Raw genomic sequence first — 20,624 nt, 5'->3', positions numbered from 1 at the left:
TTCAACCAGGCCAAATAATAAGATCGCTCTTATGTGCTAAAGCACACAAAATTATCGTCTCAATTGAATCTCCCTGAAACTGAGAATACCAGAATCAGAGCAGTCCCAGCCTTTCACTGAGCGTCAAAGTTAATCTTAGAACTACAGTTAGCTCACTAGTTATGAGTGGATACATGCTAAAATGGGAATTCAAATAGAATAAATAGAATGAAACAACCAAGAGTAACTGTCAAGATTCTTGATAATACTTCATGTACCTTGCTCCTAATTTATTATTCAATGAAAGTGCTCAAAGTCTTTGTTTTTTTTAATGTAGTTCTTTAACAGTTTTAAGCCCCAAGTTAAATGGGACGCATTTTTTGACTTCTAGTGTGAGAAGCAGGAGCTTCTCACTAGATTCCAGGCGATTTCAAGAATTTTTTTCTTTGAAAATCTCATACACTATCCCCTACGTCACTCTTTCAATAACCCAGTGGTCGGCCACCACTTCGCTGCCGCGACAGTCACCGTCAATAGTCTTCGACCGTCGCTCGCCGGCATCGGAAAAAGAAGGAAAATATACCATTTGAATCCTCTCTTCACCCCAAGCATGGATCGGACACTGGTTTTTTCAAAATTGAACTAGATCGGAGTAGATCTAGAGGAAGATTGTTAATTCCACTAGCCGCTTTTCCTAAATAAACAAGTTGTTGCTTTGTGAAAATATTATCCACCACCTACCGACGCAACCTCCACCTCCATTTCACTGCTAACCCAAACCTATCTCCAAATTTTCGTTCTTCTCTTCCGAAGTTAAACACTGGGATTTCCAGGTTTGCTCGCTGCGACGCCAGCATCAAGGATAGGCTTCCATAGAGAACCTAAGCCGAGTGTTTCTTCAATTCTGCCACCGTCGACGGTTACTATTCCTGGCTACAGTAATTCTCGGTTATTATTCCCGGTTACAGTAATTCTCGGTTACTATTCCCGGCTACAGTAATTCAGTTCTAAACTTGGGTTCCTTCTCCTTAAATCGGATGACATCAGTTTGGCTTAATGTTTTCTCCTTCGGTAGTCGTTGGATCATCTCGGATTCGAGGTAGATTGGTTTCGAGTTTATACAAGGCCTTCTCACCTTTGGGTTTTGCCAACGGTGAGGCCAAACTTTGGTTTATGGTTCTGCACGAGAGTTCTGGCTCAAAGATGAAGGCTAAGACGCGACTACGAGTTATCTAATCACAGCCAGAAAATCGTGAACGTCTTCAAAAAATCGCAGAGGGCCGTGAATGGCGGGATACACCTGTTGAGAAGGAAATTGTTAATGGTGGTAATCGGAAGCAATCGTTGAGCGATGGAGATAGAAGGGTAAGGTTAAGTCGAGATCAAGTGATAAAATGCATACGAAGGGGTATTCTGATGAAAAGTCGTCTGAAGATGCAAGAAGAAAGAATCGAGTTTCACAATTGGTGGAAGGAAGGCCAACCGAAAATCTGTAATGGGCACAACAGTGGTTGCTACACTTATTATCGAAAATCTACCAGAGAAGATCCATTGAAAGAGATTTGGATCTTTTTTTTGCACCCACGGTCTGGTTATTGATGCTTTCATTCCCAACAAAAGAAATTCAAAGGGGTTCATTTTAGGTTAATCCGTTTTGCAAAAATCGAAGAAGCAAGGAAAGTAATCTCATAAATGAATGGCTTCTATATTGACGGAAGCAAAATTAGTGTCTCTTTGACTAAATTTAAACCTCGACATTCTTTTTGAAGAAAGACCTCTACAACTATTCACCACAAATCGGGGATGGAAGTTGTCTCGATGAATAATCATAGTGAAGTTGAAGGTGTTATGGACGAAGATAAATTTCACGTGTTGAGTAAATGTCTAGTGGGTTGGTGCAAGGACTTTATCAAAATCAGTAATCTTGCTAGTCAAATGCAAGCCAATGTACTCACTGGTTTCTCATTAATGAGAGCTGCTGGAAATGCAGTATTTATGATTTTTGAAGACTCTTCTTCATTGAGAAGTGTGAAGAATGATGAATCACACTCTCACTAAGTGGTTCTCCAGAGTTGAAGCCTGATCAGAAAGTCTGGTGGTGGAATGTCGTCGAGTGTGGTTAGTTTGTGAGGGAGTTCCTTTTCTCGCTTGGAATTGGGATACTTTCAAAAACATTACAGACAAGTGGGGTAATTTATTAGCAATCGACGAAAGCAAATTTGATCGGGCGAAAATTCAAATCCTCACAAAGGCAAATTTGAGAATTGACGAGTTGTTGGAGTTGAAGGTCGTTGCTAACTCATTCAAAATCATGGTGCATGAAATTGGCCTTCCTTCAAACCAATTCTTGGGTCCCTGACGAAGTCGATACTTTAGATCTTGTTTCTTCAATTGGGGCTTTGATTTAGTTTAATGGTTGCAGGTGTTGGTTTTCTTTTGTGTTTTGTTCTTTTGCGTTGTTTTGTTCTTTTTGCTGGAGGCGTAAATAGAAAAAGGATGATTGTCGATGGGATTTTCTGGTTGAGGAAGTGAGAGTTTTAGGTGTTTCTGGTTTGTTGTAATGGTGTATTTCTCCAGTTGGAAGTTTCCCTTCTGATTACCTTGGGTTGCCACTTGGTGCAAACAAAAATTCTTCATCCCTATGGGATTCGGTTGTCCAAAAATTTTACAAGAAGCTTGTCGGTTAGAAGGCAACAACACTTTCTTTGACAAGGAGATTGGTCTTATTAAAGGCGGTATAATGCTCGCTTCTAACTTATTACTTGTCCTTATTTAAGATTCCTTCTCCAGTTAATAAAAAACTTAATTCCATTATGGAAAAGTTTTTATGGGGAGGAGGAATAGAGAAAAATAAGATTCATTGGGTTAATTGGTCCACAGTGTGTAAATCCAAAAATGAGGGTGGTCTGGGTGTGTTGGACCTAAACGTTATTAATAGAGCTCTCTTAGGAAAATGGTCTTGGAGGTTTGCTAATGATAAGAAGTCCGTTTGGAGGAAGATGATTTGCAACAAGTACAATCTTGACTTGTCCTTATTATTGTTTAACAACAAGATTCCAGCTTAAGCTTCTTGGTTTTGGAAATCGGTGGTGAATAATCATTTTAAAGAAGATTTTTGGTTCCAAGTTTTGCAGCCTGTTTATAGTCCAAGTGGGCAATAGTGAGCTCTCTTAGGAAAATGGTCTTGGAGGTTGCTAATGATAAGAAGTCCGTTTGGAGGAAGATGATTTGCAACAAGTACAATCTTGACTTGTCCTTATTATTGTTTAACAACAAGATTCCAGCTTAAGCTTCTTGGTTTGGAAATCGGTGGTGAATAATCATTTTAAAGAAGATTATTTGGTTCCAAGTTTTGCAGCCTGTTATAGTCCAAGTGGGCAATAGTGAGAAATTCGTTTATGGCAAGACAATTGGGCGTTGTATTCACCTCTCAAAGTTGTTTTCCCTAGACTGTTTTCCCTATCTACAAATCAGAATGACAAGTTAATAGAGTTTGGTGAGTTTCGATCAGCAGGCTGGTTTTGGCATGTATAGTTGAGGAGAAACTTGAGTTTCTGGGAACTAGAACAGTGGTCAGATTTGTTCTCTATCATCTCTAAATTTAGTCTATCGAAAATGTCGAGAGATGGACTAATATGGAGAGGTAATGGGGTAGGTGTCTACTCAGTCAACGTGTGTTAAGTCATGCTCTTCTGGTTCGAAGGCTGTTCCATTTTGGAAGAACATTCTTTGGAGGGGATTGGTGCCTCCAGAGTGGAATCTTTTATGTGGTAGGTTGTGCTTCAGAAATTGGCAGTAAAGACGGAATTAATTAAGAGAGGGGTTTCAAGAATTGTGGATGTTTATGCCCATATGTAAGTCAAAGGAGGAATCTTCCTCACATTTATTCTTCTCCTGCTCTGTCGCGTGGACTTTATGGAATAGGTTCCTGAAGTTTTCTTTTAGCTTGGGAAGATTTGGTGTCTAATTCCTTTATTTTTCCCTTTATTACGGGTTTCGTTCTATGGACAATTTGGAAATTCAAGATGAAGGGGGAGGGTTAGACCAGGTTGATTTATTTTTCACGGCAAGATTTAGGCTTGCTTCTTGGTTCTAAGCTAAGTTCAATAAGGTTCTATTCCTAAGGATTCTCTCATCAGTGATCCATCCTTGGAGATTTATGTTTGTCTTACAGATCTTCGATTGTCACTCAGTTGCCTTGGTTCCGTCTTCCAAGGGCTTCCTCAAAATGATGTAGATGCAACAATCAGTGGTGACTGGAAGAAAAGTGGAATAGGTGGAATCTTAAGAGACGAGGTTGGTTCGATGCGAGGTTCTTTCTATGAGGTCTGGCCCGGGTCTGCCTGTTTTGATGGAGCTCAAGGCAATTAAGAAGTGCTTAACTTTCTTTGATTCTATTCGAGGGTGTATTAAGAAACGTTTGATTATTGAAAGTGATAGTAAGTTGGCAGTTGAATGGGTGAAGAATATTGATAGATGTCCAGATGTGTATGTTTCAATTGTCAAGGACATTGCCGATAGGTTAAAAGATTTGGAGGATTTATTCGATGGGTAGCGAGGACAACAAATATTGAAGCAGATGGCTTAGTAAGGCTGGTATTGGCTAATTAGGTGTTGTTGTATGGGAAGTTTTTATTCTGTTTCGGGTTGTTCATTGTAAGGGGGGTTATTCTGGCTGTTTTTAAATTTTATGCATCTTTTATGTTATTAATGAATTTTGAGGCACTCTTTTTTTCCTTCCGCTGATTAAGGAGCACATTTTGGTGCTTCATTAATCATGAAGAGGTTTTTTAACGAGGCCTCCTCTTCTTATAAAAAAAACATGTACTTATAGAAGCAAGATTTGATTTTCAGATCAGGCACATCTTACCCAAGAAGTGAAGCAGTCATATGATTTGTATTTGAAAGTCTTGTTCATCACAAAGGTCTATCTGTGTGTAACTAAACTATCAAGATTTTTTATTTTCTTGTTGGCTTGATTGGCACTCTTAACAGATTTACCACTTCTTGTGCAGGTCTAATCATATTGTGTTAGCCTTATGGTTTTGGAGCTCGCTGTTGCTTCTGTATCTCAGCATCTTGTGCAACCCTTTGGTAATGCATGATAATGATTTTGGCAAATGTTGTCTTAGGCTGTTAGCTTCTTTGATTGTTAACTACAATTTGCTTAAACATGCTGAAGTTGGTATACATGTTTCTTAATGACGTACTCCGAAAATTGGATAAACGTTTGTCCTTGGATGACAAATGAATAAAAAAACATTGGAGCAGAGGCATAGTAGCATGAATCAAATGGTGTACAAATATTAATGAAACAAAATCTGGAAAAAACAGTTGTTTCCGATTGAATTACAACCACCTTATTTGCAGGGAGACTGTTATCCTGGAAGATTTGGGGTTCTTCAGACAACGTGTCCAGGTAAAAATTCTTTTCAAGATTAACAACTCAAAACCTATATAATTTTAACTTCTTCCTTCTATGTTAGAAATATGATTTGAATTCCATCTCTCTGGTTTCTTGCTTGTTCCAATTGTTTATAACATTTGCTTGTTTCTGCCTGGATTGCAACTGTTTGTTCCAACGCTTCATTTTTCCTTGAATCATGTCCAACTCATTTCTTGACATGGGTATAAGGATATGACCCTCCAAGGACCATAAAATGCATGGATAAACTGAGAAACATTAAATATACCCATGTCAGACACATGCCTATATAGAACACTTATTTCGAGTCCAAGTTACATAAGAAGTTGATTGGTTTTGTGATCATTCTCCGAAATTGCAGGTTGGGATCATACCCTGGTTGGTATTGTGTTCAAGGGCTAGCAGTTTACTTGTCGACTCATCTGAGTAGGCATAAAGGACTTAATTAACAACATGGTTTTTATCAGGCTCCATGGATTCATGGACCTCTGTTAGGATTTAGTTTTGATGTTGAAGTATTAACTAATTATTTCGAGAAATCCATTCATTTTATTTATCAATAAATAAAAGAAAGCAACTTTGTTGTGTTTTCGTTGTTCATCTCCATTCCTCTTCTACCATTCGCTTAATTTTTGTTTGCTTTTCAATTTCTTTCCCATCATATAAATACATATATTTCAACGAGTTCAAATTAAATATAATTTTGGATTTCAAGAAATTGGTTTGTTTTCATTTTGATTCAGAGTATGACACATTTGTTATAATTTCTGAATATAAAATCAAAATCCAGATATCTTACAACGCCTATGTTTATTTCTTGTTACTGTTGATTAATTAAAGGTCATCTTTTCTTTGATCCATCCTCCGTCGCTTCAACGCTCACCCAAAATGTAGAACAAACAGGTCGATGATCGGAAAACCTTGATTCCTTCCTTTCATATGAAAGCTGGTATATTTCACTTCCGTGCCATAGTATTCTATCACACCTGAAAATACGATATACGAAGAAAATATCAAACTCCGGTCTGATTTTTCTGATCTGATAAATTGTAAATACATACCAAGCCGGAGTTCTTTTTCGTTTAGTTTCAACTGTTTCTCCGGCATAAATGTCTGAGTTAAGAGAGTATTTGTAAGTTGGTGCAAAGTATATTTTCCTTCTTTCCATCCCTTGAATACTCGCCCTGTCTCTCTTTCGATCTTCAGCTGTGTATCCAAATCCGCAAATAGTCTCGTATTAGCATACACATCAATGACCTAAATAAGTCTACTTACTCGACTCGAGTTAAAGTCTCAGATACGGTTATTTGTCTGACATAGACATTCAAATCTTTAAGATTTTTATGTATAAGAGTGCATGAATATAGGGCGCTGTACTTAGAATACCTTTGGCTCCTCATTTTTCTTTAAGTACTAGTGTCCGACACTCATATCTGACATATTTACAGACATAAGCATTGGGAAATAAGACCTAAGGGTCCTCAAAATACATGAATACCAAGAAAAAAAATGAATAAACTTGTTTTTCAATTGGAAACAGATGATAAACCTGTTTTATTTAGACTCGAATTGAGCATTGGATACGAGTATGCTAACACGAGTGTGCTCTAAGTTTTTTAAATATTTAGAGGATCGTAGTCATGTCCGGATGTGTACAATACTTCCATATATAGAAATTTTCCATGATTTCAGGTTTTATCTGTGGTATTAAGAGATTACCTGATCATTGTTATACAGTGCATCCCAGGCTTTCTCTTTAGTAGCTTTCCGGTGTAGAGTAGCTTAAAGCTATCCTGTAGTTCAAATCCCCTAGCCATATGACCCGGCTGTGGAAATTTTCCGACGAAAAAAATGTCAATAATGCAAATTTCTGACAAAATCATTTAATATGAGAAATATATCTCAAAAACTGACACCAGATTGGAATTTGAAAAAATTAAAAAAACATTGGTTTGAAGTTCCGTAGATGCTTACTCATGATCCAGAATTTTTTCCGGCACTCTACTGTTTGATGTTTTGCAGATCCTCGGAAATTGTGTTGTTCCGAAGTATCTCTATGACATCTGAATTTCTCCGTAGTTCATCACCTTCTTTCTCTCCGGATGCCAAATGACTGCACAAGAAACAAAAGCTAGTTCTTTGGAAAAGCATGCTCACCGAAATACAACCCTGCATTCAGATATGTTCATTTCAATATAATATATCCAATGCAAGTAAACGATGCATCTCTAGCTGCCTCGGTTCTGGACTTACTTTGTTTCCAAGGCATCCGAGGATTCCACGACCTACGCAGGAAACCGCATGTGGCTTACATGTTGTACAAGCTCTTTCCTCATCCAGACCGTGAGAAAAATTCCAACCATTTGCTTGCTTGCTACAAGGCTATACTTCATGGAGTTCGCACCAGGAGTGGGCATTGTACCGACTGCAAAGTTGCTAGATCCGTCTTCATTCAGAAGAAATATCATTTTCATTCGTTTGCGATTGTGGACACCCAAAAACAGAATTCTTTGCTATATTTCCGTTCCAAGTCTGTAGGGCAGCTGCAACTCTTCAGCCTTCGCTTATTCTCCGTCCCAAAGCCTGCTGGCCTTTCTAAGTGAAGTTTCGGGAAAACCAGTGAACTCCCGGGAGAAGCAATGGATTTTGATCCCCTTAAAGGCACATAGTTTGCCTTGTTCAGTGACTGGTTTATTAAGGCGAGCCATTTCACTGCAGGCTCGTTGTCTTCGATAACTAGCACATTTCCGGCATTCAATGGAACAATTTCTGAAAACTAACAATCCGGAAGAACAATTCAGAATAAAACAATTTCATTGCATGCTAAAAACAATTTTTTTCAACTCACAGGCTTATATGCTTAAGCACAAAGCTATGATGCTCCTACTCGTACATGTATCCGACTCATGTCTATATCCAGACATGATTATAGTACACCTGTCTTCGGCACTCGCACCCAAACTCGAGTATATATAAAAATTCAAACACTAGCAGCCCTTATATGAGAAGAAAATATGAGATCGAGAGGTTGAAACCAGAAACTAAACAATAATCCGAGAATTGCAAGGAAAAAACCAAGAGAGATTGAGAAAATTACCCTAACACATAAATGTCTGATTCTTCACGAACTTGAAGAATATCGTCAAGGTTGAGTTTGCTACACGGAGATTTGCCTCCTACATTCCATGTCGCAACAAAGACACTAAAGAATCAAACAAACAATGATAAAAGTCGGGTTAATCAATAAGCAAGCCTGTTTCCCAAAAAGCTGGAGATAAAGAAAAGAAAAAAATCTCATCTATGACTACCGGAAGGATAGATTCTCACTAGCAGCTTTAGCACTTTCACCTCTCGAAAGCAAAGGTTGAAGTGGCAAATCATATTGTCCTTCTGCAAAAAACAAACAATAATCAACAAATCAAGTAAGATTGAAGATTAGACACAAGTTTTTTTTCAGAATTTGTTATGATTATAACATATAAAAGAACAAGAACTTTCTTTTTCGACGAAACATTGTCCGTCAGAAACTGAACACTGGTTTCTACCGGATTCAGACTAAGAACAAGACTATAAAAAGCAAAGGAGGAGGAAAAAAGAAGACATCAAAGAAAAGTGGTGGTGAAAGCTAAGCTACCGTTCTTTCTCTTTGGATTGAAGTTTCAGACAAGAATATTTTAACAAATTGCATACATGTTTTTCACCATCACAGCAACTTGGATTAACCTTATCCTCTAATCCCCCAAAGTAGAAAAAATTACAACTTCAGAATTCCGGGACTTAATCTAGTTTGTTAATTTAGTACCCTTAGTATGTCTAGGATTAGAATCCCATATTCGTAACTGTCCCTGAAATGCAGTCCTTTTACCGGAAATAAAATATTAAAACGGATTTCCCATTTTAACTTGCAAAAAGAAAAAGTAAGGGATAAAATACAATCTAAATGGAGCCTTGGAGGATAATGAACTGATATTGAACCCGAGACCTAGTCCAGTTTGTTCATATAACCATCGTTAAGAGGTAACATTGGATTTCGAATCCCGACATCTACGACCATGTTTTCCTATTCCGAATTCCGGCCTCTTTTATACCCCAAAAAGGTTACAAGTCTATCCATAAACACCTTTTGCATTTCACTTCCATAAAGCAAGAGAAAAAAAAGCCAAGTAATACAAGTAAAGCTAAATGTAGCTTTGGACATAACTCAGTTCGTTCATGCAGCAACTCTTAAAAGGCGACATCCAGTAAATATGAGCTTTGAATCCCGACATCCGAAACACGTTCTCCTCTTCTCAAATCCGGACCTCTTTGTACCAAAATAAATAAATCGATGCTAATTGCTTTCCGTTGCAAAAGAAAAGAGAATAGACTAGTATTTGACAAAATAATTATAATAATAATATATGGAATAGAATTTATCTTATGAAGAATTTCATTTTTGAATCAAATAATATTACAGATGATCATGATATATGATAAGAACAATATATTTTCATTTTCTTTTTTCATTGCCAAATGCTAAGCTATCTTCTAAAAGAAGGAAATTAGGATAATTGGTAACTTTCAATTATTTGATACTATAAGCACTCACCTGAGGAACCAAATCTAACTTCAATATCTTTATTACTTTGATTCCCTTCCCACACTCAAGATTTACCAATAAAAGACTGCAAAATAAATAACAAAAAGAATCATCTCAAAAAAAAAAAAAGAGGGAAAAAAAGTAAAGGTGGGGGAATTTACTGAAGCTTGCTGGTTTGTTCGGTCTTGATTCATCAGAGTCATGCCAGAAAATCCAACCCAATCATCAGAAACTCAAGAATGGCCTGCAATAAATAAATAAATAAAATTAATTTAACAGGTAATCAATAGTTAACAGCAAACAAGAAAAGAAAAGAAAAACCCATACTTTGTTTTCAGACAAAATGAAAGTTCAAAGGTTCCAATTTGAAGTTTATAAAAGGAAGAAGAAGTAAACTGAAGCAATATGGCACGAGAAGACACAACCATATATAAATTATTTATATTTCCAAACTTAGTCAAAAGGAGTTGAGGAGACAAAGAGGGTCAAAGTCTGAAAGAGATTCAAGGGGAAAAAACAACCCCAAAAAACGTATGAATGTTGGATGACTGTTTCAGCTTTGTAGAATTGAAAGTTGAAACCCAATGGCCATTTGGAAAACAAAAGTTGGTTTTCCAGCAGCAAAACAAAAGTATTGGAGTTACAAACAACATGTCTGCCTTTATATTTATCGTTCAAACACCACACAAACAACTAAGAACCCAAATTTGTTTTTGTTTAGGCATAATGTTAAAAATAACCCTTTATATTTATCAAATAATCATTTGGCCCCTATTCTTTTTTTTGAGTATTTGGTCCTAACGTTTCACTTTTGGGCAAAAAATTCATAGATGAAAATTATTAGTTAACACTTGATTAGTGCTCCAAAGTAGGAACATTTTAAACCTAAAATGAAATGTTAGGGGCTCTTTTACCCTAAAATAAAACTTTGGAGGTCAAAATGCTCCAAAAATAATATAAGGGGCAAAATGACCATTTAATAAACTTTGGGGGGCTAAATTTGGCATTATACCTTTTGTTTATTTGGATGTTGGGATTTTCTCAAGAAAAAAATGAAAAATAAATATACATATAATAGAAATAGATCCAAAAATATTTTTAAGATTGGATATAAATAATTTAATTAAATTTTTTATAAAATAATTATAAATAAAATTTAAAATAGATACAGTTAATAAAATAGATAATTAATTAAATTTTTTTTATCAAAATTATCATGATATGATATGTGTTACTTAACGAAATTTTTTAACAATCGTTATAGTTGAAATACTTAAAATGAAAACGTTTATAATATTATACACTTGAATTAATAGAAAAATAATTTAAGTACTTAAATAAAAAATGATATAATTTAATAATTTATTTTTATATTAAACCTTAATAAAATAAACATTGGGTTTTTTCGTTGTTTGAATCGTCGGATTGAGAGAATGATTTTCTCGAGAAAACGACATAAATAAAAGAAATGAAAAAAGGTTCCAAAACCAAAACGGTCAAACGTGGGGATCGAATCTTGAATGACCCCTCCATCAAACTCTTTCGGGTAAAGAATTTAAAAGATGCTTTTTTTTTTGGATAATTCTAAAAGATGCTTTTGTTACATCATTCTTATTAATTTTTTCTGGGAAAAGAATGAAATTTGATTGTTTGTTGTTTGCAAAGAAAACTCTTGGCTAAACTACACATTCAGTCCACAACTATTATTTTTATTCTATTTTGGTTACTATTTTTTCCAAAAATTATTATTAACATTTAGCTTTAATTTTATTTTGATCATTTATCATTAAAAAATTAACAGTGATACTGACATGTCACTATAAGGAATGACACAAAAACAGAAAAAAAATTAATAATTAGGATAGTAACCATGTAGTTCACCCAAAATTCTTTTATCACTCTGAATTTTGTCACGAGTTAAATCATATAATGAGATCACTACAGGATGACTTGAGACGGACTTAATTTGATTTGATATTGTTTTAATAAAATTTGATCATCCCATTATTAAATTAGGTAAATGTATTTACTCATCTATCATTTTAATTCTATTTTGATCATATCATTATTTTTTTTCAAAATTATCACTAACGTTATGTTTTAATTTTATTTTGTTCACTTACTATTAAAAAATTAATACAACTATTGCCGTGATACTTTTACTTTTTCAATGATGATATGACATCAACAACTCTATTAACTGAATGATCGAAATCGAACCAAAATAATTTAAAATTTAAAGTGGGACCATTTTATATGAAGTAAAGGATAAGCTTTTGGAGGGTCATAAGCCGCAGGAGCCGGCGGTCAAAGGCGTTGTATTCCCCTTAAAACTCCCTAGATCTAGGCTTCATGATCATGGCCCCCAACCATCAAACCATTGATATTGATAAAGAAAAGAAGAAAGAATTATATCCGTCGATATATCTAAAAATCCATAAGTTATTCAAAAAATATTATTGAGTTGAAGGTTCCGTCAAACAATAATATGATAAAGGTAAAATAATAATTAAAATTTATTTTTGAAAAATAATTTAAGCAGACATGGGCAAAAAAGAGACGTTCACAACATCGTACAAAACCTTACTCTCAAGCTAAAGGCAAAAGTGGTATATAAACCCTTTACAAAACAAATATCTCACTAATGTGGGATATAAACACTTCTTCGGTGACCATAGATTCTGATCAACATAATAAAGAGTGAAACCAATTTGATCTAGATTTTAACTGCAAACCAATATATTTCTTGGTCCGCACTATAAAACCGATAATCATAGAGTTTGATCATTGTATCCAGCCATAATACAATTACATATGAATATAGTATGATAATATTTATAACAACTGTCCAAACTTTGAAGAAACCTTTGTCCCCTGTCCAACCAGCAAAGGAATCATCCAGCTAGTATAGGCATTTTCTCCTTTTTTGTACATTACAGATCATAAGTGCTTTATTTGTCAATCATGCTAAACAGTCCTTGGGTGCAGTTGATCTGTAGTATGCCACACTCTGTACAAAGTACCGGGACAGCAAATAAGCAATTGCGACAAAGTCAATTGAGAATAAAAATCAGAAAGAGCACTCTCTTAAATCAGCCCTCGATTTTTTGCTGGCCATCGTTCGTGAAAAATATACAAAATTTGTCCATTCATAAATGATAAGTACAAAAACTTCTAAAAAGATGTACTGTCAAATATATGTTTTCAGTAGATAAAATCCTAGATGCTAAATGTTGTAGTATTCAGAAAACAAAAGCGGAAGAAATAATTGATGGCATAATTGTATCTTCTGGTGCGCCTCCAGAATGAGGCAAGATAAAAGGCACACTGAAGAGCACGAGTAGAAGCAATCAGAACAAGAATTGGTGGATTTATATCATAGATGAATAGAGAAAGGAGATTCATATGGTCATTCTCCTATGTCTACCCCCATAATTATTTCGATGCACATGATCTCGAATAAAAAAAAATTCTCTATAGGTGATTTACATGACAAAGATCGGGTGTGTGATGGTTGAGTAAGGATGTGTCCAACATGGCATGCTCAAATTTTACAAACTTTCCACATTTAAGGGTCTACATACCCATGTCTGAATGTGTCGGATATTGATGTTGGATGTGGGTACTTCATTGAAAATGAAGAATAAGAAATCATTCTACTGCTGCTTTAACCACAACGAAAATTGGAGTTTAAGTCGCTTATATATTTTAATGCACCAGCTTGACTGCGTTCCAAAGAATGTTGGGTACAAAACTATTTTTCTCTCCATCTTGCTTTAATCATTATAGAAATTTGTTATTGCCTCTACACATTAGGCTTAAAGCCAAAAAAATAAATCCTAGTATTCTTCTGCTCTTATTTTTTACAAAGTATTCTAGCAACGAATTTTGTTAATTTTTTAGTAAATTGTTATTGTTATTTTAGCTTGTTTTGCTTAGTGTTTCTACAAACACAGATCTATGCGCTCTTTAGACAATGCATCAAGCAATACCAGAAAAAACTCTCTTCACTACTACTTCCAAATATGCCTCCGCTAAAAGTATTTGCAAATAAATAAAATCATCCTCATTAGCACATAATGTTCAAACAAGCCTCAGCAATTGTATTATTAACTAATTTCTTATGAAGCCCGCATTGAAGGAAAGGAAACACCACTAAAACCCTCGTTATTTGCATATAGTTGTCAAATAAAACATAATTTTTACCTATTTAGTTTGGAGGCAGGATCCAGGTAGAATGCCGTTATAACATGACTGAGCCAATACTTATTCAAAATGAGATAGTACAATCATATGTTTTTTCCATTAATATCTAAAAGATCCATATATCCAACTTTAAAGAACTATTACCTTCATCAAATTGAGAAATAGGTTTCCTAATAGAATGAGAAGCAGAATGGTTTTACAAGATCATAGGTTGAAAGTTGAATCAAAGCTTAGATAGTTCATATCACGTGTAAATTATTTCAGCAAAAAAGGAAAGCTACAAGAGATTAGGGATGGCAAATGGCGGGTCGGGTGCGGATATCCCCTCCCCCATCCCCATACCCACCTAATATTTTTCAATCCACCACCGCCCACCACCCATGATGGGTACAAAATTTCAAATACACACCCGCCCCGCGGGTATTTTCAAATCCATCCCCACACCCACTACCCACTAGCGACATACCCATATAGACCCGCCTGACAGCAAACTAATGGGATGTTGGAGTTGGTTCCCAAACAGTTCGTGATGGGGTTAGCAGCGCATGCTTCAATTTGTCAGAGGAGTAGCTCTACGAATGTTATGGAGACAGATTGTATGGAGCATGTAGTCGCAGAGCTGGATTGTTGTATTGCTTTCGATGTTAATGCTCATAGTGCGCCTAATATGGGTTTTGAGGGCCTAAAGAACATGGCAACTGCTGCTTTTGATGTTAATGCTTATAGTACGACTAATTTGTGTTTGGATGGGCAGCATGGCTAAAGAACATGGAAAGTGACGTGGTTAGTGGGATTATGGGTTTAATCAAAGAGCCGATATTTCCCTAATTAAAGACCGATTAAAGACTAAATATCCTTAATATTTGGATAAATTATATGTTATATATTATACAATATTAAAATTTATAAATTAGTCTCTAAAATTACACCTAATTTATAATGGTCCAAAATTTAATAGATATTTAACTGGGTGGGCGGATGTGGGCGGGCGGATGTGGGCGGGCGGATGCGGGACGGGTAATGTCTCAAACCCATTACCCGCCCACCACCCACGACGGGTACCACTTTATAATCCACACCCGCCCACTACCCGCTAAAATTATACCCATCCCCGCTCCAATTGGAGCGGATGCGATGCGGAATCCACGAAACTGTACCCGTTTGCCATCCCTACAAGAGATTGAGTTGAATATTCACATCTTATGGATCTTATGTGAGAACTTCAGAATCAGTAGCAAAAGAATCTGAATTACAGTTAGATGTATCATCATAAAACAACCAAAAACAAAGACAAATACATAAGTGAACTATAAACGACTTTATAACGAAGTGAGCGTAATAAAAATATTACCTTGGCAACATGCTCCAGAGTAACAGCCTCTGGGATAATAGCCGTGCGCAGCTTAATCTGAACAAACCCATTGCTTCCTTTCAATGGAAAGCACGGCCCAGGCTCTCCAAAACTTGGCTTCAATAGCATGTCTGCATCCCTATGAACCCCATTTCGACTACTTATAAAAAACCAGTTGATTCCCTTTCCACCAAGAAATGGCTCTAAATGCCGAACAACCTTTCCCCCACCTGAAGACAACGCATAATCATCCCTGCCAAGCCCATCCGAGGCATGCTTCTCAATCTCGTTCTTAACAATTTTTCTAGCATAGGCTCCTAAATCACTTAAATTCACTAGATTCTCAGACCCACCATTTTCACCCTTCTCTTTTAACAATTGTTCATACATCTTTCCAAACTCTTCCTTTGTCAACAAATCTGCAGTCGTCAATTCATTCAAGGATTTATCTAATTCCTCACTCTTTTGCTCAATTTTTTCAGTGACTTCTCCAATAACGCAGTTTGGCCCTCAATTATCTCATTCAATTCTCTCCTCAAACCACCAATTTCGTTTTCAATTTTCTTATCAACAACATCTACCTGAACTTGAATCATATTACCCGTGGTTTTCAAGAAACTCTCAAACTCAGCAACCCTACCCTCAAATTCAGCTAATCCTATTTCTGTCCCGTCGCCACTAACATCCCCTGATCTCAAAGCCAGTCTTCTAATAATCTGAGCTAAGCCAACCAAAACAAGCAAAAGCACTAAATTCTTAACAAAAATACTAACCGCAGTCAACCACCGAGGTTTTTCGGTCTTGTTAACCGCTCCTTTCCGCGACCGCCGCGGCAGGCCATTCGAGTTTTGACCCACGGCGACCTTTCTCGCTTGCATCGAGTCCTTTGACAGCTCGGCACGACCCGAATGGTGGCTCAGATCTCTACTGTAACCGGCAGTAGATGTGGCAGCGGTTTTGTCTTCCACGAGTTTAGTTCCATTAGCAATCGGGTCAACGACCACTTCTTCGACATTCGATCTCTTCTCTGCGACGAGGGAACGCCAGCGAGGCGTAGCCGCTGGGTTGGCAGTGATCGAGACGGTAGATGCGGACATTATTGTTTCCGAATCAAATCAATCCCCAAACTCGATATCTTTAAACCTGAAATAATGAATCAGAAATAATAAACTAATTAAGTATTAACGCTGAGTCACTTGACGCCTTGGTTCGGTTTTTGGGAAGAGAGATTCAACAAAACTATTAAAACAGGGAAGTTCTTCTGCCGCGGTTAAAAAACGGTATTATTGGTTAAACGAGTGACCAGTTAAAATTTAGACTGATTATGTTATATTATTTAATCGAAAATATCATCAAGTTTAATAACATATTAAGTAGCGTTTATATAATATAATAGGTAGCGATTATATAATAAAATAGACATTTAACGAAATATTATCAAGTATAATAACATATTAGGTAACGTTTATATAATGTAATAGGTAGCGTTTATATTGACTTATTTTCTAACTAAAACGGTTTATTTATACCGATAACATTGTAAATTTACATATTACATTATAACTATCGGTTTCGATGTTTTTGGGATCGATACAATTTTAAATGTATTGATACTTTATGCGTGCACCTCATTGGGCATTCATTCTGGAAAAAAATATTGAAACATATTTAAAAAGTGTCGATACATTATGTTGACCTATTATCTCATAAAATCAGTATATTTATATTTGTTACACTGTAAATTTACCTATTACATCATAATTATCAGTTTCGATGTTTTTGGGATTGATACTTTTAATAAATGTATCGACATTTTATGCGTGCACCTCGTTTGGGCATTCATTCTGGATAATAAGTATCGACACAAATTCCACAAGTGTCGATACATTATGTTTACCTGTTTTGTAATTAACTGGTATATTTATACCGGTTATATTGTTAATTTACCTATTACATTATAATTTTTGGTTTCGATGTTTTTGGGGTCGATACTTTTAGAAAATGTATCGATATATCTTTTTACCTATTCTCTCATTAAACCAGTATATTTTACTTATTACTTTATAATAATTGACTTCGATGTTTTTAGGATCCATACTTACAATAAATGTATCGACACACTTTTTGAAAACTTTATGTTTGGGAACCATACTGGACAAAATATTGGAAATAAATCTTTGTGTTTATTAATTTTGTCATTAAAAAAGTCTATTTTTACCACCTACATTGTAAATTTATCTATTACTTTAAAGTTATTGAATTTTGTGGTTATTGTACATACCTAAATATGTCATGCGAATTTAATGTTGTACCCACCCTTCAACAACCACTATTAATACCACATCCTATTAAAAGCACGACTGAAACATGTTGTTCAATGAACCTTTACTTACATATCCATCAACTCCTGTTGGGACTACTGAACATGCATAACAATTTTTTTGCCATGGATCATACTGATACAGACAATGTTAAGCCAATCGAGGAATGCCATGAAGTACATAATGTTGATGAATTTGACAGATTGGTTGGTCAACTCTTCTCTTCACGTGATCAAACTTGGTACTTTTATAAGGGATTCGTACGGGAACATGGGTTTAGTGCACGTCGGGGAACAACACGGCTTGACGTGGAAGGGAATGTGAAGACACAAGAATTTTGTTGTTCCAAAGAAGGGTTTCGAGTATCAAAAGTCAATACTGTTGATCGTCAACGTGCTCATACTCCAGTCACAAGAACATGGTGCAAGGCTAGAGTCGTTCTTACAACAACAAATACAAACGATCACTGGGTTATAAAGAAGTCTTATCAGAAACATAATCATGCATTGTGCACACCTGCTATGACACAATTTATGCGTTCTAATAGAGCTTTAAGTAAGGTTGATATCGATGAGGCAACATCATTAAAAGAGGTAGGTGTTGGTACGTCACAAGTAATGAATTATTTAACGCAGCAGCGGGCTATCTTAATGTTGGATTTACACATAAAGACCTCTACAATGCACTTCAAAGAGGTAAAGCAATGGAAATCGTCGATGGGGATGTGAATGCGCTTATTGCTTACTTTGATTATAAGAAACATGATGATCCTGAGTTTTTTATGACATACCCGTAGACGAATCAAGGGCATTGCATAATCTTATCTGGTCGGATTCTACATCGAGATCAGATTACACATGCTTCGGTGATGTAATTACGTTCGACACAACGTACAAAGATATTTTGTATGGTCGGCTATGCCTATTGTCGGTGTCAATCATCACCATAACACAATTGTGTTTGCTATTGCCATAATCGCTGAAGAGACGTCCCAATCTTTCAAGTGGGTGCTACAGAATTTTTTAGAAGTCATGATGAATAAATCGCCTATTTCAGTTGTCACTGATGGGGATAGGGCAATACAGAGGGCTATCAAATATTATCCCTTATGCTAAGCACATATTATGTTCTTGGCATCTTTCCCACAATGCACAAGCTAACACTGGTGACCCAAATTTACAACAGCATTCTCAAAATGCATGGCTTCCTGGTGGACAACCGACGAATTTGATATTCAATGGCGTTCGTTTGTTTCAGAATTCAACGTTGAAAAACATCCATGGGTGATTGAGAAGGGAAATACTCGGCACTTATGGGCACAAGCATATCTAACCGGTCATTTATTTGCCAATATTCGCTTAACACAAAGGTGCGAGTCTATGAATGCTTCACTCGCGATTGCACTTAAACACAAGAAGACATATTTAGATGTTGTTCGTACAATTGAAGATGGAATTAGTAGAATGCATATGAACGAGTCGAAAGCGGATTACTTAAGTTCTTAGACGAAGCCCTTCCAGATCAAAAACTGGTTGACCTTGAAAGCCATGCTGCTGAGATTTATACGCGTGAATCTTTTCGTGCGTTCCAAGATGAACTTTAACGGGAGACATTGTACCGGATTCAGGAAGAAATTCAGTCCTTATCAAATGAATGTCAAAATTATATTTTGACAAAGTACAAAGAAAAAAATAGGACATTTGAAATTAGTTTTGATTCTCGTATAGAAACCCTAAATTACTTCTGTAAAAAATTCAAGACCGTCAGACTTCCCTGTCACCATCAACTTCACGTTTTGAAGCACTTGGATTACATATATTTGCCCGGGTCTTTGATTCAAAGTAGGTGGACTAAGGACGCGAAGGCTTCTGCACCTAGTTTTGTTTACTTGAATGTGCCTCCAGAAGTAATGCAAATGGCAAGGTTCGCTACTCTACGTGCAACGTCAAGTAAGTTATGCTACATTGCATCAAAGACAGACGCGTCTTTCAAAACCGCAAGAGATGAGATGAAAAGACTAATATAAGAATTTGAAAACTCGTTTGGTTTGAATGATTCAGTCAACCAGAGTAGTGTAGTAAACAACGTTCACAACCCTCAACGAAAACAACGTAAGCAAAAAGAAGTACCAAAGAACAAGGTCGAGAAGAAAAGTAGGTGATGTGGGTTTTACAATGGTGAGGGGCATAACAAACTAACATGTACTCAAGTAATGCTCAGCTTGAATACAAGCACACATCCTACATCAATTGATTTTTTTGAAGACGGAATGAAATAACCATTCAGTCCCGTACATGATGACAACGATCTCCATATATCGTAAGTTTCAACATGACTCATATTGTGTATAAGAAACATGTACAACAACCTATTGCTAAATTTTTCTCATCTCATACATAATTATATTCACATACAAAATTATAAATCGTATACAAAATTATGAATCATATATATAAAATTTCCCCTACATTAACAAAATTTCCTCTCTTAGTCTATTTTGATTGTGGCTTACGAGATCGTTTAATATTCCATCTGCATCAGCACATAAAGGCCAAACAACCTGTAGACTAGAGTCTCCCGCAATCATGACCGGAATCCATTCTGTAACTGGGATTATCCAAGTTAATCATGTTGACTGCATAGCCAATAAAACCTGGGGGTCCAAATGGTAAGCTATGAATTGGTAAGACAAGCTTCTTTTGAGGGTTTAGGGTTTAGAGCCCTCCAACGTAAGGAGTGTATGATTGAACATTTCATATAATA

At 36.1% G+C, this 20,624-nt stretch overlaps 1 pseudogene; it reads right to left on the bottom strand.

Annotated features, from left to right (window-relative positions):
- Window positions 1-7,405: 7,405 nt before the first annotated feature.
- On the bottom strand, window positions 7,406-16,740 carry LOC120188267 (annotated as a pseudogene).
- Window positions 16,741-20,624: the final 3,884 nt, after the last annotated feature.

The sequence above is a fragment of the Hibiscus syriacus genome, unplaced genomic scaffold (assembly GCF_006381635.1).
Source record: "Hibiscus syriacus cultivar Baekdansim isolate YM2019G1 unplaced genomic scaffold, ASM638163v2 tig00004046_pilon, whole genome shotgun sequence".
In the NCBI taxonomy this organism is placed as follows: Eukaryota; Viridiplantae; Streptophyta; class Magnoliopsida; order Malvales; family Malvaceae; genus Hibiscus; species Hibiscus syriacus.
Note: the sequence above shows the minus strand (reverse complement) of the source record. Positions and strands in the feature narration are given on the sequence as shown.